This window comes from Rhyacophila brunnea, unplaced genomic scaffold (assembly GCF_057557595.1).
Source record: "Rhyacophila brunnea isolate RB1 unplaced genomic scaffold, BYU_Rbru_1.0 scaffold_7, whole genome shotgun sequence".
NCBI lineage: Eukaryota > Metazoa > Arthropoda > Insecta > Trichoptera > Rhyacophilidae > Rhyacophila > Rhyacophila brunnea.
The window spans coordinates 26,821,891-26,831,819 of record NW_028233339.1 but is presented as its reverse complement, the minus strand read 5'-3'; the positions used below and the strand labels follow the sequence as shown (position 1 = coordinate 26,831,819).

Here is a 9,929-nt window from a genome sequence, read left to right as displayed (position 1 = left end):
TTTTATTGCATTTCTATATTCCCTCTGTATGGTTACATACAACTGTGCAAAGATATATTTTTTTAAAAAAATCGTAAGTCCCTCAAATCCGCTCTCAAAAATATGCCACTTTTCTAAAAACAGCAATAGTCCAAGGAATTTTGTTTGAAAACAACAAAGGTCCAGTAGTTCCACACTTTTATCACCAGGCGGCGTTAGGCGTTAGTATACATTCCATACTTGTTAGTGCCTGACCTGTCAAAATTATCTTTCATTCGTTCAGTCATTGGCATTGCCATTTTATGAAGTTCCTTAACGATTGTTTGTATATTTTATCATGGAATGTAATAGGATACAGACATCCGAAACGCCTCGTAAGAGAAAAGTTAATAAAACCAAGCAAACATTAATAAAAACCGCCAAAATAAAGGGAAGTGATCATGTCAATCATGTTGGGAAACGACTCTCAAAAAAAGTTATCGGTGAAGATTGCAGGTAGGAATAATTATGTATTCATAACATATATTCAATTAAAAACTTATACATTATTAATTATACGTACTAAAATATTTACCATGCTGAATAGTTTGTGTGATTAAATTTAGTTCACAATGGCTGTGATTACTTTGAAGTTATGACTTCTTTCGAATGCAAAGCATTGTATTTACTATGTTGTTTTATGTAAATGTATGTATGATTGTAATAAAGTATATTATGTAGGATTGTACTTAATTGATTATTATGTTTCCAGGTGCAAGAGGTTTCATTGTTTTACAAAAATAAATGAAGATTTACGGAAAGAAATATTTGAGAATTTTTATGAAATGAATTCTAAAAATCAACAAGATGGCTATATATCTGGATGTATAGAAGTAGTACCGATCAAGAGAAGACGGCCGAGAAAAAATACTCCGATAATAATAAATGATGTCAATGATCATGGTATATTCAAGCATTCAGCATCATATAAATATAAAGTGAGTATTCATTGAATTAATAAAAAATGTACATTCAAATTAGGCATTACACCTATTATACCTAATGATAATGTGTTTGAAAAACTAATTATTTTTTCTCTTTATTTACTTTAGATACGATCTACATCTGATGGTATTAACGAAGAAGTCTGTATGAAGGCATTTGTGGCAATACATGGTATTACGCATTCCCGGCTGCGACGTATTCAAGACAACATCACATTTTCGGGTTCGGCTCCTATGGACAAACGAGGAAAGCATCCAAATCGCCCAAGAGCTGTGTCTGAATCAGTGATTCAGTTGATTCACATTCATATACAATCATTTAAGGCACGTCAAAGTCATTATTCTTTCGCGAAAAATAAGAATGTTAGGTATCTTCCGAAAAATTTGACTATTATGAAAATGCACGAGATGTTTTTAAGTAAATACAGGCTTCAACTAAACTATGACACATACTACAGAGTATTTACAACTAGATATAATTTGTCATTTGGAGCTCCTCGAAGCGATACGTGTTCATACTGTGATTCAGTTACAACCAAACTGAAATTACCCGATCTCTCTGAAGACAGTTTACTACAACGAAGCGAAGATTAAAAGAACTCGCAAGTGGTTCAAGTGATACCACAGTCATATCGTTTGATTTTATGCAAAATTTACCTTTACCGAATATGGTAACAAATGCGGTATTTTATTCCAGACAGCTATGGTATTACATTTTTGGGATACATGACCTAGCCAGAAATTATGTATATATGTACACGTAAGGATTCGCCAAACGAGGTCAAAATGATGTAACATCTTTGTTACTACATTACATAAACCACCATCTGCCAGCAGGCACGAAAACATTGTATATTTTGAGTGACGGATGTGCTGGACAAAACAAAAATTTTGTTATGATTTGGTTTTGGTATATGGTGGTACATGCATTAAAAAAAATTGAACGAGTCATCCATATATTTCCTATCAGAGGGCACACATTTTTACCAAATGACGCTGACTTTCATTTGTTCAGCAGTGCAAGGAAAACAATCCTTGCAGACGTGCCAGAGGATTGGGATAAAGTTGTATTGGATGCCAGAAAAACTCCTGGGCCCTTTATTCTGGAGAAACCGGAGCAAAAAGATTTTTTAAATATTAAAGATACGTTAAAGCCTTACTTTAAGTCATCCTTCGGCAGAGATTTTCATCTTAGGCAAGTTAGAATGTACAAAATAGACAAGGATTGTAAGGGAGAAGTGCTTTGCAAACATCTCAGTTTCTCTGGACTGTGGGATAGATTCAATATAGTGAAAAGACATCAAATGCCAGTCACGATTGCATTTAAGCCAGCATATGATGGATTAATTCCATTGAAAGGCGCAAAGAAAAAAGATATTTTAAAATTAACTAAGTATTTACAAAATCCAATAAATGCATCATTTTATGAAAATTTGCCGTGTGACAATGATACAAATGATAACGTTGAAGAAGACAGTGAAGGTGTGAGTGATCAAGACTAATCAGTAGTAATATGCACATGATTGATTTTATTTTAAATATTTAATTGAAGATTTTTTTAAAACATGTAAGTACGTAGCTTAATAATTGGTTATGATGTGTCAAAACCTTCTTAAATGTAGTATTATGATTAAAAAATAACAGAAATATATATTTTTTGTTTTATTTAATAAAATTATAATTTTATTCATACTATTTGCTTTTCCATGTTTTCAATTTTGTTATAAAAACGACAAAGGTCCAAAAATTGTGTAAAAACAGCAAATGTCACATTCATTTCTTTTTAAATATCTATTTAACAAACATCAATTTGCTATTTTATTTACATACATACAGTGCATATAAGGCTCCTCCATGAATCTTCATTGTCAAATTATTAAAAATGTGTTTGACAACCAAGATATTATGTTTTTACCCTCTCCTGGAAAAAATTACCTTTGTGACATTTGCTGTTTTTATGCCAAGATCTTCAATTCAGTTGTACCTATATTGAAAAAATATATTTTTTTTGTGGACGCCGAAGTCGAACTAGCATTTACATTACTTCAGATACGGGGACGCTACCAAATACTTCTCCAAAAGTATTAAACTAAATACATAATTTTAAACACATCATAGTCCTGTATAGTGTAGACTTAACAGGCGATAACAAGTATCTAACGCTCAACATGTAACTGGAAACCAAGGAAAATGGTGCGATCTTGTGCTTGCCGTACGGTCCGAGCCTTGAATTGAAAATAGATTTTTGTGATAAAAGAAAATCCATCAGATTTCAAATTTTTTTTCTGTCAAATTACAGTACTATACAATTTTCTTAATAATATATGGGTCTTGGTCTAGAACTCAAACTGTTTCGTTTTACAGCGCCCTAAAATACGTACCTACCTACGTAGCAATCAATTGAAAGAAATCGCTTCAGAATTGCGTTGATAGCCTTTCTTTAGCTTTTCACACGATATTTGGTCATTCGGAAGTAAAGTGAAATCCGAATTCATTTATCATTTTTAATTTTATTATCAACTGCAGGATATAGCCACCGTATCATACTAATCTATCCTTGTGATCTTGAATCTGCAAATTGAATTAAGATTGTCTGTTTTTACGGTACCCTGGGACACCACACTGGACCACACTGGATAGTTTGAATACGATCGGTCTACACTCTAGAGTCTAGGTTATCCTGAAGCGTCAAAATTCTGATTGGTTGGAAGGTACACTCTGTAGACTATATTAGAGGTCACTGCCTACACATGCCTACACAGAATGGAAGTAATATTTCCACATCTTTTACTAAAAATGGTTGTTAACGTTAACCATTCACCCAACCCACCCACACACCCAAGTTCATAAAATATAAACAATATTTTTGTATAACCCAAATAAATCAGATATTTTTTAACGTGATCCGATTTCAGTGTGGTCTGCATTTTCACGAAAATTCATATAAAAAAAGGGATCTGTACAAGCACACACACACGCATAAAAATAAAATTAGAACTCGTAAAAAATGTGCCTTAACAACATATTATTATTCTTATTAGTGGGGACATGTTTTTTGTTTGTTCGAGGACATGGTTCGGTTTCCATTAAATTTCCGTACGTTTTTACATCGCAAACAATGGACTCTGGAGATTTTAACCTTTTTACGATGGGAAAACACACACAAACGTTGCCTATGCCACAAACATAAAACGTTCCCAGATTGTGTCAGTTTTCTCTGTCACAGTTTTCCGATTTTCATAAGCATGTCTAAAGCAACAAACAATGACTTACAGAGAAAACTTTCCCATTTAAATGTGGAATTGTATCACAATTAAAATAATTTCCAACAAATGACAATAGTAATTATTATTATATATTGCAGTTAACAATTATTATTTGTAGCAATTGTTAAAAGTTTCTTACCAGAAATAATTATCAATCAGTCACTCAACATATTATAATGCCCATGTTCTACAATCTAAATTCAAACACATTTGAAAAACAACATTATTCTAGGTATATATTTTCCCAGTTATGTACTTTTGACCAAAGAATTTATACAAGGACATTCTACCGTCGCATTCGCTTATTAATAATGTTATAAAAAAAATATTTCAGTTTTGATAACGTCCACCAAATTGGTGATTAATTGAGTTCAAAATAAATGCTGCTAAAAATAAGACCGAAGATTATTAATATCTCCTGGTTTCGACAGTGCACATGCCAAACAATAACGCAACATGTAACTTAATAAACAACGTGATACTACGAAACTGTCACACAAGGAATAGATAGACGTATTGTCTAGTTACGTATCATATTGTTCTCTACTATGTATTAAATCAATCATATGATTGACTATGATATGGTGAATCAATCAGACTATTAAAACCACCGGTATGAACCATCTTCCAGAGCCCACCACTCTGAACTGAGGGGATTACAGAAATTGAATAATACCAAGATATTATTATTATTATAGCGACTTTCAAGTTTAACGCCACTTAAGCGTCAATTACATTGAGCTTATTTACGAGCTGTTTATTGGCGAATTTACAATCTGCCTGTAAAGTCGCCCAGTGTAATCATCGAACAAGCTAATAAGCAGGTTGTAAACACTCTACCGAGAAAAGTTGAAAGCCGGTCAACTTTACACGCTACACGCCGGCGTGTGGGCCCACTGCGTCTGCGCAGTAGAGCACAGTAGCAACCTCCCGGTAAAAAAACGAACTACGTTCTGTCAAAATGGTCAGTGGCTTGTGGCTTCTCAGCGAATGGAAAGTTTTGTGTGTAATCATCAAATCGCAGTAGCTGTATCGCCTGCTTTTAAATTCGCCAACAAACAGCTCGTAAAGAAGCTCAATGTAATTGACGCTTTAGGCATTCATTATGACTATGCTTTTGGGCCTAATAAGTTGCGGCCCCCTTAAGGGGACGCTCTACAGAATTGCCCTTGAGAATTGAAAATATGATTTTTTTACATGTGGTCCGGAATTGTTGCTCTACTGGTAATATGCAAAGGTCGCCGACAATGCTTTGGTCTAAAGTAATAATAATGATCTCTTATTTAATTTAAATCATAACACTGTCAAAGTGTATAAAATATGGGGTGACCAAAAAATGATATCTTCTAATATACGTAAATGTTACTAAATTCAATTTGTTAATCAGGTGTTTGGTGGAAAACATTGCAACCAATATGATGGATAGCCACGATATAAACTTAATAATAATATATTAATAACGCTTTAACCTGAAATTGTCCGAGAGCTAAACATACGAAGGATGTTGAAATACATATCTACCTACATTTTTATTTCATGTGCTATCCAAAAAACATTATTAATGAATAGTATTTATTTTGAATATGTAAGACCTATTACATAACTATTTAAAAAAAATGGGTACATATTGTTTAATTCTAATGCATATTTAAAAAAAAATTAATATAGTGATGTCTGTTTATTATAAAAGAAAGTGACTTTTTACTAAAAGAAATGAAAATATAATTAATTATATTTTCATTTCTTTTAAAATGGAATTCTACCAAGTAAATGCTAACTCAATTAATGACTTTTTATTACTTACCCGATTAGTTTAATTAATTTAGTCTGACACTTTTACAAACAAGTAACGCAACTTTACTTTTAGTTGGTAGGTACAATAATTATTAATTAATAAAAGCCAATGCAAGAAATAATTTATACTCATAAAAAATGGTCACCCATAGATTTTTTTTTATTCAAAGCTAGCGATCGCAGAGAACAAGACAAAAAAAACTGCCGACTTTATCGAATCAATCACCCAGGGCTGTCGAAGACGTCTTACTTGTTTTTATGATAAATTGTTTTTAATTGTGTGCAATTTGGCGGGAAAATATAACATATACAGTTGCTTACCATTCGGTTATCCCATGAGCTGGGTTTTGTTTACTCTTTTGCTGACATCCTACAGTTTTATCTGATATTATAAAAGTCACACAGTACAACAGTGTTTAAATCTAATATGTAATTGCACCGGTTTAATTAAAAACTATAACGAAATTAACATTTTAATGATTTACAGATTTTCCTATGTTATATCAACTTAATAGCAATTTTAATGAGACCAGATACATATGACGATATATCCAAAATACACATCATCAGATAATATGTGAAATATTTTGATAAGCAAAAAAATAAGAACAATACAAAAATAACATAACATAATCAGCTAGTCTTTTCATAATTATTTTAGATGAATGTTGTATGCCGTTTGACGCTTGGAAGTATGTAATTATTCCATCGGTACAGTAAGCTATTTTTAACTTTAAATTTGTAACTCTTTAAAACGTAAAATTAGATTCATATTATTTTGACAGCCCTGTATTCGTTCGGCCGGTTTCAGATTACGTCGCATACATGTTATGTTTGAAGGGAATAATAATAATGATATTCGTTCGACCGAGAATTGTAATTAATAATTATTGCGTTTCTTAAAATAAATCCCCGATGGTTAGAGGTTTTTGAGGTTAGACTGAATTAAAATGACGTCCTTTCAACGCTGAGGTTTATTTCTGACTAAACTATGAATGACCTTGTTCCTGTTCAGCTGAGTCTTAATGATAAATCTGGCTCTACCCGGATAATATCGTTCTGATGATTAACCGCTTTCAGCAAAGATAGCCTCAACATAAAAAGAAGAAGCTTTTATCGTAATAAAAATATGTTTAGAAAACTTTTTGTGAAGAGGCCAAGGATTATAACCAATGAAAAAAATATATATTAAATTAAATATTCTAATATCATAGGCGGGAGGCGTAAGAAGTTGGCGATGGATCAAAGGAAGTGGCGCGAACTTGTGGTTACCCTATGCCCCAACACTGGGTCGTGACAGGGTGAAAGAAAGAAGAAGAATGTCATAGTTGCTATTGCTACGTTAGGAAAAAAAAGTCTTTTAAGAATTCGTAAAAAACCGTAAAAATATGACACATAAATCATCTGTTCTGTTATCCACTTAAATCGTTTTCATTTTCGGTAAATTCTCATATTGCCGTTTTTTTTTTGCAAAATGGCGCGCGCTGCAGCAGGTGAAATGATCTGGATACTAAATTTGTCACGATTTCCGTTTCGCTGTTTTATTTTTAAAGATACTTATATTTATTTATTTTTGTGTCGTTCTCTTTGGGCTTCAAAATATCCATTTTCGGGGGAAAATTTTGTTTAAGTTAAATTTGAATAAAGAAGATTACTACCATTTGCAATATTTAGCATTCATTGACTAGGTAGATTCCGGTGATGTATTTTGCTTTTAGGTAAAATAATATATTATACTCGTACCTACACTTAGCGAATTATACTTTTGTAACAGACCGAATATTGGCGGATAGTATTGCGGACTGATACATACAATTAAATTTCACAAAAATACATATACCTAATAATATTAGGTATATGTATTTTTTGTGAAATTTAATTGTTATTTTTAATATTATGTACCAGTGGCTAGGAGTGGAGGTAGGCTGCTAAGATTCGACATAAATAGTGCACACTAAACTTTTTCAGTCATACTTATTTGATTTCATTGAACTAAGATTATAATTTGCAGAGGGTACTGGTTAATTTTTAAAATTCAATTAAGCCCTGCCTAAACCAAACCATAAAAGTGTATGCATGCTATGGGCGATCCAACAAAAACAGCGCACACTGTTTCAGTCATACTTATTTGTTTTCGTTGAATTAAAAATACATAATATTACAGATGGTGTTGGTTAGTTTTTTAAAGTTCCTTTGCCTATACCAAACCAAGATCGATAAAAAATATTCTTCTATCTATGTATAAAATATCTAAAGTTATGTATGGTTGAATGGTATAATTTTATATATTTATAGATAAACGAATATTTTTTATCTAGTATTTACAATGGCTTGGATTAGGTAGAGTTTAATTGAATTAAAAAAAAAACTAACAATCACTATCTACATTATTGTAGTCTTAGTTCAGTGAAAACTAATACTTTTGGCTGACAAAGTTTAGTGTGCACTATTTATGTCGGATCTTAACTGCTTACTTCCACCCTTCGCCACTGATATGTACATATAGTATATATGGACCGCATGCCCCTGGTAGATACTATTAGTAGGTACTAGGTAATATTAGTTGGTAAAATATATGTGCATTCGAATCAATTCAGCAAAAAGAGTAATATAACAGGGCATAGGAAAGGAGTTTACAAAGTGTGGGACTCAGCATCGTAGGGTGCTTCACTTTCATATATTTAGGTTTTATAGAAAAAGGTTTCAAGATTTCAAAATCTTTATCAATCATCTAATATTGTATTAGCTTCTTTACAAAATTAGTCACAGTTTGGTTAACACGTACAATTATTATTGTACCTAATGAAATGAATTCATTTTAATGAAGCCAATATAAAAGTATCACGTTTTATAAATATGGTTTCGTTTGAAATAAAGTCGAAATACGCGAGCAATCACGCAAAATTTAAGTGATATTTTCCGGCGGTCTTACAACTTTCCCAGACCGCAGACCGCAAAACACTTTGAGGAGCGCTGTCCGCTAGTTGCAACACCGCAATAAGACAACACGTTGGTTTGTGATGCACGATTGTAATTCAGAATTATTATGATAACTGAACCAGTCGTGTTGGTGTTGGCCGCGAAGAAAAGAAGCCGGTAGATAAGTCAACGTGACGTAAACAGGAAAAGCAGAATTTAGAAACTATAAAATAATTGTGATTCTTCAAATGTGGCTCTTGATAATTACGCAGACATTTGCATGACGTTGAGTTGGGGATTAAAAGGATCCAAGTGCATTTAAATCGACTTCAAAGTTAAATATACAATTATAATTTTTTCATACCTTTATTTTTCATAGTTTTCAACATTCTGTAAATGAAGTCCGATGATCAAATGATCCATTATTACTACCTCAGTCAAAAAATGCTATTTCTCTATGTATATAATTGTTTTAGCCCGGTCACACATACAAAATCGTCTCGATTGTTACATGTTCACAAATCAATAAAACCGGTAACATTGCAACTCTTTTTTACGCACATACTATGCCAGGATAGTGACGTCACGTGACTAGCCGAAGCGAGTGATTGACCACGGAAAACAACAATTTTCTTCTCTATCGACGGCAGTAGGTACATTAAGTTAAATGACGTGTTTTTGACGACAACAAAATCACGCTGTGTCAAATTCGTATGTGCGTCCGGGTTTAGTGTTTGAAGAGGTGCATATCAGGTTAAAATATTTATTCATATATACGTTTTTATGATAATAATGACAACATTGGAGTTCATGGAGTGTAATCCAAGGAATTAAAATATTTATAACTTTACATATTATTATAATGGAATTTCTTTTCTCGCGATTGCATTGGAATGCGAAAACTGCTACTAACTGCCTAACTAATTTCTAATGACCATAAGAAGACTGGAGGTTTTCCAGTGACTGTATTATAGGCGTCATCAAGAAA

General features: G+C 32.5%; 1 long non-coding RNA gene across 1 annotated transcript; it reads left to right on the top strand.

The window, feature by feature from the left end:
* The first annotated feature begins 224 nt into the window (after positions 1–224).
* Positions 225–2,613, top strand: LOC147064675 (uncharacterized). The gene is made up of 3 exons (XR_015071896.1): positions 225–474; positions 731–956; positions 1,071–2,613. It is a non-coding gene; the product is annotated as an uncharacterized LOC147064675 (long non-coding RNA).
* Positions 2,614–9,929: the final 7,316 nt, after the last annotated feature.